Genomic DNA, 14,474 nt, shown 5'->3' on the forward strand with positions numbered 1-14,474 from the left:
GCTACGGAACGTTTACACGTTCTAAAGCAGCCAGCGTATCAGCCATGTGAAGGGGCCCTTACTGTCCATTATATGTCCATTGCCCATAGACCTCAATGTTAAAAAAAAACAAAACAAAAAAAAACAAACGGACAATTACTGTCTGTTTTTTCAAACGGACAGAAAAATCCTGCATGTAGGTTTTTTTTGTCCACTTGAAAAAACGGACATGGTTGTAAACGAACGGTAAAGGAGACAATGCACTGTATGCACTGTATAGCATTCGGCCAATCAACGCTGGCTCTGAATCGAATATTTACTGCGAATAGCTAGTAGTATTCGATCGAGTACGAATATTTCCAATACCATAGTACTCGATCGAATACTACTCGCTCATCTCTACTACTGAGGCCAGTAATGAGAAATAGCCAGTAATTACTCAGTAACTTATTGGTGTCAGTCCCTGTGGCCCCAGAACTGACTACAGATACATAGTATGTCACTGCCCTTAGGGCTCGTGCACACGGAGTTAACGCGAGTGCATTTTAGCATAATACACGTGTATAGAATATACGTGTTAAAATAACACTCCCATTGACTTCAATGAAATTTTTTACATGTGTAAAAAACGTGCCAAAAAACGCATTACGTTTTTGATGCGTTTTTTTACACGTGTAAAAGATTTCATTGAAGTCAATGGGAGTGTTATTTTAACACGTATATTCTCTGCCCTTATCAGTAGTAACCATTCCCACTAACTGATTCTCAAGCTCTGTCTGTAAAACATTTTAGTAGATGATTATTTTATTTGTGTACAGTAAATAAACTTGACATTATTATAACGTATTGCGTTCAATGTATCACTTACGAGAGGTATCTGTTGTCCCACACGTGTCGTCTGTCTGCTCTTGCAATCCAATTTCAGTATCTGCATGGATAGAAATAAACAGTTTAGTGATTAATTGACATTTTTATTTTATACAGTGGTTGGAACTTTATATCGCAGTCAATGTCAATTATATCTATGGAAACGCCTTAACCTAAAGGGGTTTTCTAGGCTAGGTATTGATGAACTATCCTTGAGTAGCTCATTGATATGCTACGGGTGAGAGTCCAACACGTGGTACCCCTACATTTTTACCTTTTGAATTTGCAGTGGCGTTTTGCATTGAGGTTTGACGCAGCTTAACATCACATGTAACGTCATCTGACTTCTCATTCAGAACACTGAGCGCACTGTACCATCCCTCCTTAGACAAGGTTGTAGTAATATTTTCTTGTTTGTGGTTATTAAAGAAAATTTCAATATCTTTAGGATAGAAATCTTTTGCCAGGCAGGCGAAGGATGGCACTTTCCCCTTAGCCTTTAACTCAATCACTTGAGGAGCAGTGGTCGGCTTCTCACCTGGGGAAACAGAAAGACCAAAGTTTAATTTTGGAAATTTTAGTAACATACAAAAAAACATGGCAAAAACTAATTATATTTGCCCTCTTCCAAACAAGCTTTGAAAATGTATGTGTCTGAAAAAAAGGATATTTATATGAATTTACATTTGCAAGATGAGCTCAGTTTGCAAATAAAAAATCTTTTGTGCAGACCTTTGGAACTGTAACATGCATGAAAATAATCCTTAGGCGTATTTCAGCTCGCAGTAATATTATCAGTGGTGCCTATATACAAAAAGGGATCTTGATCTTTCCTGGGTAACTGGAGACCAGTGAACTTAAAGCGTAACTAAAATTTTAATTTTCTGGACGTATTTGTGTTATTAATACATTTTGTAATACATTTTATTAACAAATTGTGGATCCTTTCTGTGAAATCCTGCATTTTCCACTCTTTCCCTTGTTTCTGTATTGAGAGCTGTTTCTGTCTCTCACTGAATGTTACTGTGCATGGAGTATGGAACTGTGTAAGATGTATAGAAAATTAGGGTAGGGGACGGTCACTTCAAACGGGTATATCTCAGTTATTTGCCCTTGGTTGTGCTAACCACTGAGCCACCGTGTGGCCCCATATATATATATATATATATATATATATATATATATATATATATATATATATATTTTTAACAGTCAATTAAAGATTTTGCATGTGGGTTCTGAGACAGGACATCTGTACAGGCGCTGCTTGGTTTTAATTCAAATATTTATTTATTTATTTTTAAATATATAGAGACGAATAAATTCTATGCACAAAGAATTGATTTTTATCAGAATATATTAATAACCAAGAAAGGACGATAAATAGTAAAGATACGAGCAGCATTTTCCTACTGAATACATTAACAAGTCCTTATGTGGCAGCGCTTTTGTGTGTATACAGGAGAAATATAGATTTTTAGTAAAGAGATCAATAAAGGAGTGGCATTAAACACAAACATGATTATCCCATAATCTGATATTTTTGAATGCGCTATTTTATCAGTTTTAACCCTTAAGTACTATCATGGTGTCTATCATAGACATGTCCAGCTTTTTTATTTCCACATAATCATTTATTTCTTTTTTGAACATTATTATGGCTAAAGTTGTTAACCTTACACAATGTCTATCTATCTATCTATCTATCTATCTATCTATCTATCTCCTATCTATCTATCTATCTATCTATCTATCTATCATCTCCTATCTATCTATCTATCTATCTATCTATCTATCATCTATCTATCTATCTATCTATCTATCTATCTATCTCCTATCTATCTATCTATCTATCTATCTCCTATCTATCTATCTATCTATCTATCTATCTATCTATCTATCATCTCCTATCTATCTATCTATCTATCTATCTATCTATCTATCTATCTATCTCCTATCTATCTATCTATCTATCTCCTATCTATCTATCTATCTATCTATCTATCTATCTGTCTATCTACTATCTCTCTCTCTCTCTATCTATCTATTAGTGTTGAGCGAATAGTAGATAAGAATACCTTGCTCCCATAGGAATGTGTGTTAGCGGCTGGCAAATCTTCACAGCACTTAACCCCTTGGTGTTTGGCCACTTCCACGCATTCCTATGGGAGCGAGGTATTTGAAGAATAGTTTCAAATACTATTTGCTCAACACTACTATCTATCTATCTATCTATCTATCTATCTATCTATCTATCTTTATTTATATATACGGAAAGTCTCTGTTTAAAGCGCTGCATGAAGAACTGTGATGCGTTCCGTCGTGGTTTTTCCTGCAGCGCTTTATAGCTGTAGATTGTCCCGTGGGTCCTTAGCCTAAAAATTCAATGAAAAATATTGTTGAAAAAAGCAACACATTTTCTCTGCCTTTTTTCTCAGGCACTTTTTGGCATTTCGCTATGTGAGGGCTTGGACTAAATCAGTTATTTAACAGTAAAATGGTTATTAACAAAAACATAATTAAACTGTATTAGACAATGGTCAATTGATCAGTACGTGTAGCAGGTTAGTAACCAGCAGCTAACCCACTGTGTGACCTATGGTAGCAGCAAAGTGAATGGGATATAGATAAATACCTTAGACCTGCTGCGATTATAATCCATCACAAAATGGCCTGAGCTACAGATTTTAAGCCGACAAAACTTCAATTCTTGCTACAACTTTCAGAGAAACCTGCTGGTGAGTCGCATCCAAAGCTATCCATTCTTCATGTTTTTTGCTGCAGTAACTTGCATTTTATACAATAAAAATACCAACATAAAAGTACGAAAAACTTTGAATAAATACAATCTATATTAAAATAAAAATGTATCTTATATTATTTAGGAAAATCCCTGTGAAGGTGAGTCACGAGAATCAAACAGCAAATACTTTATAGATGTACATATTGAGAAGGAAGACTGTAATGTTATCAGTATAACATTATTAAATATTATCATATGTCCTATATTTAAGAGTAGGCATACACGTGGTTTTTACAATTTGTTATACATTGTTTTACAGTCAAATACTAAATCATTTTCATCAAATTATAAAAAATATTAATTCATATTACTGTTTGAAAGTTACTAATAAATCTAATGCATTTAGCATTTATCTAGATTGATTCTATTACAACTGTTTCTTGGGTGTTTCTTTAATACTCATTAGTAAATAATTTGTAATAAAATGTGTAAATAATAATAATAATAATAATAATAATAATGACTAATAAACATTATAAAACTTTGAAGACAATATAGATTTAATGTTACTTTATTACCGCAAGATATATTAAGTAAGTCAAATATTTATATCTTTTCCAAATGTTCTAAAAATGTTAGATATTAAACATAAATCGTTATTTTAATAACTTACTTGGCAGGACATTAAGTCTTGTTCCAGTTCCAAAAATGAGAGCATCCGAACACTGTGTAAATTCACTGGCATAAAAGCAGCAGATAAACCCTCACATAAAATTATGAAATTAGAGAGTGATTTTTTTTTTTCTGGGGGAAATGTCTGCAATAAGCTGGAATAGAAATGAAACTTTTAACTATTACTATAACAAATTTAAAATACCGTAGTAAAAAGTGATGTCATCCCTGCAAAATTAAAACTTTTGTTACAAATATCATATGCTATTATATGACTTCTTTTTGGATTTTGTTATTTTTCAGAGCCAGGGCATACATAGTAGTCATATACAAGTAGTCACATTATTTATCTCTTCGTATTTAATTGCATTTCGTCTTATTTTCAGTCATTTTGAAGTACAGACTTTGTGTACAGGTGATGGTTGTGTTTGAGTCACTGTGGTACCCCAAAATCCACTGTGAAATAATTCAATTCAAAAACTTCTTCCTGGAAAGTTCATATGTATTGTGTGTTAGTAAAATCTTCAGACTTTATTGACACAAAATTAAAAAAGATAAAGAAAATTACCATAATTTATATATATTTATAAAATTGTGTTACAACGTTCAGAAGGTATGCAAGGGATCGTAACAAATCAGGATTATGGAGCATTTTTGGCTGTTGTGGAAATGCAGCAGAAAAAATATTCAGTGTTTTATACTACTATGTTTCATCTCATCCATATAGTGTGAAAAAAAAAGCTGTGTTGTCTAATAAAATTTCAGCATGTTAATTCTAGCTGTAGAATTACAAGTGTTTTCCGTTTTCCCTGTAAGTTCCCACGGAGGCCGCCTCAAAATCCATTCCAAAAAAACGGCTATCCGCGACTGGATGCCAGTACAATGCATACAGTGTAGCGGCATACAGTCACGGCATTCCACTCCAAATTAGGCCCAAATGAATTGGCCTAGTCGGGAGGGAGTATCGCAAGGCGAAAGGGCATGTCGCTTCTTTTTTCTGCGAGTGGGAACAAACCGCTCGTGGAAAAAGGAACCCATTGAATTCAATGAGAGTTTGTTTTTTTTAGCCGGATTCTGACACAGATTCCATGTCAAAATCCGGTCCAAATAACTCTGTGTGAACTTACCCTTAATAGGCAAATAAAAACAAAGCCGAGGAAAATTCTTAGGGTAAGGCCTCACGGGATGGCTCGCAGCTATAAAGCGTTGCAGAAAAAAACGCGGCAGGAATGTATCGCGGTTCTTCCCGCAGCGCTTTAAACAGAAAGTTTGCAGAGTTTTCCTCTATGGACTTTCTGTTACAATTATATCTACAGGGAAGCTGCCAATATATAGATATCCATAGATATCCACATGCTGTGATGTCCAAAACTGCGTTGGTTTTGGAAATCGCAGCATGTTCACACTGTGGTTTTTACTGCAAAGTGGGCATGAGATTCACAAGATTTCCATCCACTTTGCAGTTACTGTAAAATGTCACGATTTTTCCCACGGCGTTTCTGCCGTGGTCAAATTGCGGTGTTTCCGGTCTGTGGTGCCCTGGGCTCACAGTGCCAGCAAAGGAGCAAAGGTGAATGAGATTTGTTTGTGAAAATGCAGCAAGTTGATTTTATCTACAGAATTGCAAATGTTTAACCTGTATTTCAAAAGGGTAGAAAAACACAGCAAATACAATGAAAAATGCTGCAGAAAGAAAAGTGATGTGTTTTCATTGCATTTTTTTGCAGCATTTTTTAGCTACATTTGCTACTTGGGGTCTTAGCCTTAAATAATATTAGTAAATATTATACTTGCAAGTGATGGAGCATCTTCCAGTTTCTTCTGGATATGTGTTTCATGTTTGCTTTTAGATCATGAAATAATTATATGGGAAGTTTGAAACAGTCTTTGTGTTTCAACCATAAAAAGGAAATGGCAGTAAAAACAAGAGTCTCACGTGTGAATTCTCACAAGTAATCATGAAGAATAATCACTGTTAGTATGATAACGTATGAGGAATTCACTTACGGCTGAGGCTTGACATAGAGGGTTGTAGCAAAAAAGCTTGTGGGAATAATCATAGTGGCAATGCGTCAGGGTTTTTCATGCAGCGCTTTTCACTGAAAGTCCACAGAGGAAACCTTTCTGCTTCTATCAGTGCCGCACCTCCCATGAGGCGACCTGAAGCGAGCGCTTCAGGCGGCGCTATGTCAGGGCCCCAGGGAGGGCAGCATTTTTTCTTACCTAAGCCAGTCCAGGACAAGCTGTCCTGGACTGGCTTAGTACGGAGCAGTGGATTGGGGAGGCCGCTGAAGCAGCGCTGCTCCAGCAGCCTCCCCTCACACTCAGGCAGAGAGCAGGCCTGCTCTCTGCCTGCGAACGGCGCTAAGCCCCGCCCCCTCACACTCAGGCAGAGAGCAGGCCTGCTCTCATGCCTGTGAACGGAGCTAAGCCCCGCCCCTCCGCCAAGCCCCACCCCTCCATTAAGCCCCGCCCCTCCCCGGCAGGGGGGGCGGCTTTCTCTCGTTCACTTCGGGCGGCGAGAGGGGCAGGTTCACCCCTGGCTTCTATCATACCTATAGGGAACCTGCTGGTGTTTCCGGAGGTGTAATTGACATGCTGCAATTTCCAAAACCACAACAGTTTTGAAAATCACAGCGTTCCCACCTTGTGTATTTTTCTGCAAGTTATTTTTCATCCACTTGCACTGACTGTAAGGATAAGGCCTCACGTTGCGGAAATGCAGCTTTATTTGTTAGAGATTTTGTTGCATTTCTTTTGAGCCAAAGCCAAGAATGGCTACAAAGTGGAAAAGGAAATATATAGGAAGTACATATACTTCTCCCTTCTGCTCAATCCTCTCCTGACTTTGGCTCAAGAAACACAGCAAAGTCTGCAACAAACAAAGCTGCGTTTCCACAACATGGGAATTTAGCCTAAAATGCTGCATTTTTTCCCGTGGCCTTTCTGCAGTGGCCAAACTGTGGCATTTACTCCACGCAGGTCCCAGCTTAAGACTATGATAAGAGCTAGCAAATTCCACTAAATTTCAAAATAAAAGTAAGAATGGGAATGAGAAGAAAATAATACCTCTTCAAACTATATTAGGTATATAAATACAACAAAACATGGTACCAATATATCAGTTATTATACTGTACTTATTTTACCAAATGTACAAATGATCCAAGTTAATTTTAATAAAGAAAATATGGGTAAGGTTACAGGGAATACTTTCAAAAAATTCATTTTTTTTTTCTCTAGCCCTGGCAGCTTCCCCGTAGATATAATTGTAACAGGGCTAGACATTGTGCAGACTAACTTCCCTGTTGCCTAGACGCATATGTACAGTTTGTATGCTGTCATCACTTGTATATTAGATTGAGAACAGTTCTTGACCATTGTGTGGTTAAAAGTTTTAGGCCTCATTCACATCTGCGTCAGTAATCCGTTCGAGGGAGTCCGCATGGGGACCCCCCCCCCCCCGGGACTACCGAACATATTTGCAAGCGGTGTGCAGTGAAAGCACACGGACCCCATAGACTATAATGGGGTCCATGTGCTTGCAGCGAGATCTATGCAGATTGGATGCCAGTGCAGTGCATTGGACTGGAACATATTTTGAACTGGAACCTGAGGCGTCCTCCACGTTAAATTCCAGTCCAAAATACCCCATCTGAACCCGGCCGAATATGTAGCTTTTTTTGGAAATGCCGCGGCCAAAGTACTGTGTATTCACAATCGTGGTCCCAGCCTCAAAGCTGGGTTTTCAAAAATGCTTAATTATTTAATTAATTGTTAGTGCCTATTAATTTCAGCTGCAGAATTTTGAGTGTTTTCTCTATATATTTAATAGTGAAAGCACAGAAAAATGCAAAATTCAATAAAAAAATGCTGCATAAAAATGCAACACATTTTCGCAGCATTTTTTCTACAGCGTTTCATTATATGGGGCTTTAACCTTTAGATAGTCAAAACTATAACCGTTTTATTTTTTGGTCAGGACACAATGTGGTTTTCCATAGTAAGGCCCCGTTTCCACGGAATAACGCGCTGATCATTTAGACACGTATACACGTGTCACAGCGAGGCGCTTCAAAACAGATCCCATTGACTTCAATGGGTGCCGACTTACGCACTCTACACATTGAAATCAATGGAAGGCTTTGTAACACGCGTAAGACCAGCACCTATTGAAGTCAATGGGATCTGTTTTGAAGCGCCTCGCTCTTGTATAAATGAGCAGCACATTAGTCCGTGATAATGGAGCCTAACATTTTGGGGTGTGTTAAAGTTATTTTATTATTTTATAGGGGAGGGGTGAATGGGACAACTACTATTTTTCTGATATTGTTTGGTGTTTTTTCTTTTATAGCAATAACCGTATGGTTTGAATAGCATTAACATTTTATGTAATTCTTAATATTAAAACATTATTGTCTGACCAAAAAAAATGACTGGCAACCTTTATGACCATGATATCCATTAGCACCATGCGACTGGAGTGGAGCAAAAGGAGTCCCTTCCTTCTGTAAATGTATTGACAATTACTGCAGCATCAAAGGGGTTAAATGTTAAATTGAGACTGCTAGCATGGAGATTGAGCCTTGTGCAATTTAGAGGGTTTCTTCTATATGTCTGCCTCTGTGTACAGTGAAGAAAAGTAATTATGGCCTTATGGATGGATATTAGAAACAACCACAAAATTTATCAGAACAGGGACCACAATATCAACCAATGCCTTTTATGTATATTGTGCCCTGTCACAGATGCCTATACCTGTGTTTGTAGTAGTGATATGAATACATATGTGATATTAGTGTATAAGCTGATAGTAATATGTCACTGTGGTTCTCGAGCACAGTAATACACAGCGGCGTCTTCCATCTGAACTTCACTAATATCCAGGTAAGCTGTGTTCTTACTATTATCTGTCCTTATTTTAAATCTTCCTATAAATGAAAATGTGAAAAAATCTGCTCCAGTAGTAGGATATATAGAACCCATGTACTCAGGTTGATTTCTTGGAACTTGTTTGAGCCAAGCAAGCCAATAGCCAGTAAAGTCATATCCAGAAGTAGTGCACGATATCTGGACTTGTTTCCCATATTGTACAGACAGCGATTGCGGCTGAAGAAGCTGAACCTCAGCTCTGACTCCTGAAAACACATAGAAATAGAGAAGTAATAACTGTACTGGTGATATAGTTCTCATCATATCTCCTCACATCACAGGTTCTCTTACCCAAGTAAAGGAGCAGAAGGAAGCTGCTGAGAATGAGCTTCATCTCTTCTGTCACTGCACAGTATTTCCACTATTTATATATGTGGCTTCATGAGATAGTAACTATACAAGGTCACATGACCAGACTTACTATTCATGATTGACTTTAATATTTAAGTTATGTATTTTATAGAAGATTATCAGGATATGATGGATAATAGTCTAAGGTAGAGATACTAATAAATACCGTTTTTCTCGCCATATTGCAGAGATGTGTTAAAGGTTAATGATTTGTATAAACTTATATACATATAAATTAATTTCTTTTGTCTGTTCTTTATGTGTGGCCAAATGACTGGACCAATCTGCATTAAATTTGGCACATAGATAAATCAGGCGTTTCAGAAGATTTTAGATTATTTTTCAGCTCTCAAGGACAAATTCTCAAAAAAGCAAATAGAGCACCATTAGCTTCCACATGAAGGGCATTTCTCCCTATAATATCAGATGACCTGAATTTGCCAATAATACCTCACAGCTTTTTTATTCTTGGCCTCACTGACATACACACAGATTTTAAACTTGTCCACTTGTCTACTTTCCCAGGAATCTTCTGGTTTTGAGGCCTCCTTGCCCAGCTGCTGGCTCAATAGTATTCTCTGCGCTGTGACTTCACCTCATTATATTGAACATTAATGAGGAGGTTTTAGGGTGATCTCCCCATTGATTTAAACATTTGAATCTAGGATGACACCGATTGCTTGAGCTTTTGCCTCCATTATTCTCACTGGGAGGTTTTTCCTTACTAAACTTCAATAATAGTTCAGAAGAAAAGGCAAACAACCTCCTGTCGGGTATCTGAACACCCACTCAGATTTCAAAAGGCAGTTAATAATATCACACAGAGATTATCACAAAGGGGCTAGAGCAACTGATATTGCAAAAAAAACACCCCCCAAAAACAGCACAGACCTGGCACTAATGCCTGCGATCAGTGTGGGCATTGATCAGGCATTAAGTTCCCCGACACCTCGGTCAAAGCTGCCCAAGGAACCATTTTACTGCCATTTTGCCTATTAAAGGCTTTTCGGGCATGTGTTTATATCACAGGACTCTTTATACAGCTTGTCATACAAATGCCAATATTTGGAAAGGCATTACAGTACATTAGCATTGTAACGCATTGCATTAGTGATCAGACCGACCCCCAGGGGGACCCTTTGGTGTTTCATACCGGCGTCTCTCTGGTTCCTGACCAGTTGTCACCTACACCAAGACCCTTCGAGAGAAGACAATCTAGTCTTTCCATATTGAAGACCAGATTACCATAGGGTTAAGAACCCCCATTGTGGAAAAGCAGCTTTTTTGTTGCAGATTTTGCTACATTTTTTTGCGCCAAAGCCAGGAGTGGATTGAGCAGAAACTGAAAACAAAATCTGCAACAAAAAGCAGCTTCTCCGTAAAGTGGCATTTCAGCATAAGAAAGTTAAGGAAACTACTTAGATAACACCCATGGTAGTGGCATAAAGTCAAACTGGTTATGTGTCACAGTGGGTCTATGACCTGCTATGTGTAAAACCCATTCACTTCAATAGGAGCAGATATTTGCTGGAGTTGTAGTTTAGGAGGGACAATGACCATCCTGAACAAAGTGGCATAGTGCACAAGACAAAAATTTACTAGGATCCTCTTTATAAAGTAGAGGTAGTCCTGCCAAATTTTAAATTGTTAATGCAATTTCTCCCAAAATGGGTACTGCTAGTAGTAACTTGTTTTATTAGTGTGTGATATGTTTTATGTTTTCTTGGTTTTGCAGTTTTATGGTGACTGCTTAAGTGTAAGTTCACACAGTGGAATTTGGGGACAGATTCCGCTCTTGAATCAGCGACAGATTCCATCCAGATTCTGCCTCCTATTGTTTTCAAAGGGAGGTAGAGATTGCAGTAGGAGACTATAAAAAGCATCCTGTTCAATCTTGCCGTGGATGCTGTCACTTATTCAGCCGCGTAGTCTACATCTCGAGGCTCTGTACTGATTATGCCCATTCATCTGGGCCTTATCAGCAGCAGAAAGCTGAATGCCGATGTTTTACATCATTGGTGGAAATTAAAGAGGATTTCAGAGTAATTAATTCCTTTCTACTTTGTACAGGGAGAGTTCCCTGCTATGAGGTTACTAGTAAGGTGGGAGGAGATTAGCCATTAATAGGTCTTTTATTACCTTCAATTAGTCTTTAGTTATCCTGAGTTGGGGGCATTAGCCTGTGGGAAAGCACCTTCAACTTGCAAGGTTAGTGCTAGTTAGGATCACAACAGACAGTCCCATGTCTACATACCCATGCTTGTAGAATAAGCCTGTACCAGTGAGGAAACTTTGCTGTCCAAGAGCCTTGTATTCATCCAAGAGTGGTTGAAAAGAATGGTGCCATTCCAGATTGTCATGGTGGAAAAGATCAGAGGACTAGAGAAGGAAGTGAAGAGCAGATGCTGCTACTGTTAGTGTTCCTATATGAGGATACTGCTTGTTTTCAGTGAATTTGCCTCCATGTTGATTTGTGATAGTAAATAAACTTGCTATGTTAACTAGGGCATGAGTATTGATAGTTTAACTGCTACCCTGTCTCCTTTATGTCATTCTTACCTACCAGCAAGGGCACCTTGACACCACCACACTGGAGGCATAAAACCAAAGAGTGCTGCAAGAAACCCTTAATATTTTCCAAGGGTGACCCCCTGATCATCCATGCCTTGGGGCTTTTAAGAGGATTTGACAGTAAAACCAGCAAGACAAGTGAAGCAGGTGGTGGCCGCCATCTTGGACCATCCTCCACCCAGGCCATCTTCATGTTACCAAGCCCTGGGATGTTGAATTAGCAACCATAATGCATGCATGCTGTTGTTCTTCTGTTGTGCTCATTAATGCAGAGATAGGGCTCAGAAATGATATGGGTTGTGACATATTTTTCACACTGCAATCTCCATCACTTCAAATAAGCTAGATCTATAAATACTTAATATATTCAGTATGCAGTAACTGTAAAATTACTTTGTAATGCTAAGGAATAGTGTATTGTCTTACTTATAAAGATACAAAGTATATTAAATGTCATTGTGCACATGTATGCAAGCACTGGCCAGTACACTAATGTTGTAGGACAAAGAATTTAATTTATCTTGGGGACCAGAAAAACAGAAACCCACTCCACTTAAAAAGCGGTTACCCATGGAAACCTGTGTAGATAATAATGGGATCCACCAGGTTTCTGCCCCAAAAATGTGGAACAATGCAAAGGGAAAGGACCTGATTGCAGGGCTTTTCTTTCTGCATTTTTTAAGTGGATTCGGGGACCAAGCCTTAGTTCTACAATACATTATACTCCTAAACCTTGTTAAACTGAACCACATAGTGATACTTTATATGGGACTAGCTTCTGCCGGCGACTTTGTCTACAGGTTGTTGTTGGTGATGAGGTGCTAATAATTAGCCAAATGTGGTTGGTGGTGATCCGCCTTTGTCCACGTGTAGGATTTGCTACATCTGTGCATATGCGCAGCAGCCCCAGCTGTATGCACATCCGTATGGAGAGCAGAACAAGCTGTGGTACTGCGCTGCCTCATCTCGGCTACATCAGGCAATTTCGATCACAGGGATTGTCTTCTCTGAGTGTCCTAGCATTGTCTGAAGAGATGAGCGAGTACTGTTCGGATCAGCCGATCCGAACAGCACGTTCGCATAGAAATGAATGGACATTCAAGCGGAAGTACCAGGTGCATCCATTCATTTCTATGCGAGCGTGCTGTTCGGATCGGCTGATCCGAACAGTACTCGCTCATCTCTAATTGTCTGTGTTAGACACAGCTGAATGGCTGCTGGTGAAATTTGAGACAGTTCGCCCATCCCTCCCCCAGCACAGTCCGAAGACCACATGCCCCCGTGTTACACACACAAACTGCTAGCGTGCCTCAGCTCTGATACATCTGCGAATTTGTGTGAGAGTGTCTGAGCAGCTTCTGTGTTGGACACGGCTGAACGGATGTTGCTGAAATGTACAACAGTTCTCCCCCATCCGAGGCAGAACAACAGAGACCCCATCCTACTTACTGAAACTCTACAGCCGATGCTCCTCTTGGCCACACACAGCTTATATGTTCTGTAGTGTCCTGATCTTGTATGAGAGTCCATTTTCCACTGTCCGACTCCCTCCTGTTTAGCTCTGCCCCCAAATTTGTGTGTAGCTCTGCCCACCACATAGCATGATCCTATGGGACGGCTGAAGGGCCTGTGATGATGTCTTCAAAGGACCTCAAACACAGTGTGTGTGTAAATTCGTGCTTAACGATCATGTAGTGACGTCATTTACCGGGCTAAAAAGTAGCCTATATTTTAATCGGGGTTCCTATCTATCTATGTGCCAAATTTCATCAAAATCCGTTCAGCCATTTTTGCGTGATTAAGTAACAAACATCCAAACATAGAAACTTTCACATTTAGAATATTTGTCGGATTTATAATATTAGTAGGATAGGATGAACTGAATATTTTACATTATGCACAACAGACAAAGATTGCTTTATTGCTTTATATATGAACAATACAATATTATAATGTATACATGAAACTCATTCTTAAAGTAGAACTGAACCTTTGGACAATTTTTGTTTTTCAGTATTTGTGTCATTAATACATTTTGTAATATGTTTCACTAACAAATTTGGTTCCTTTCTGTGAAATCTTGCATCTCTTTGATCTTCCCCTTGCTTCTTATTGAGAGCTGTCCTTGCCTCTCACTGAGTAACTGTGTATGGGGTACGGGCTTGTAGAACCGGGTTGTGTACCATGTAGGGAAAAGTTACATCTCAGACATTATAAAACATACAAACTTGCTTTTGGTGTCATATGAAAGAGGAGATTCTCTTGTGACACTAATGTTGGATATTAGGATATAAATATCTAAATCTTGACTGTGTTTTCAACCAGTAATTTTAAGTAGCAGGGAGCACTGAAACTTCTCT

This window comes from Leptodactylus fuscus, chromosome 1, assembly GCF_031893055.1.
Source record: "Leptodactylus fuscus isolate aLepFus1 chromosome 1, aLepFus1.hap2, whole genome shotgun sequence".
NCBI classification, from domain to species: domain Eukaryota; kingdom Metazoa; phylum Chordata; class Amphibia; order Anura; family Leptodactylidae; genus Leptodactylus; species Leptodactylus fuscus.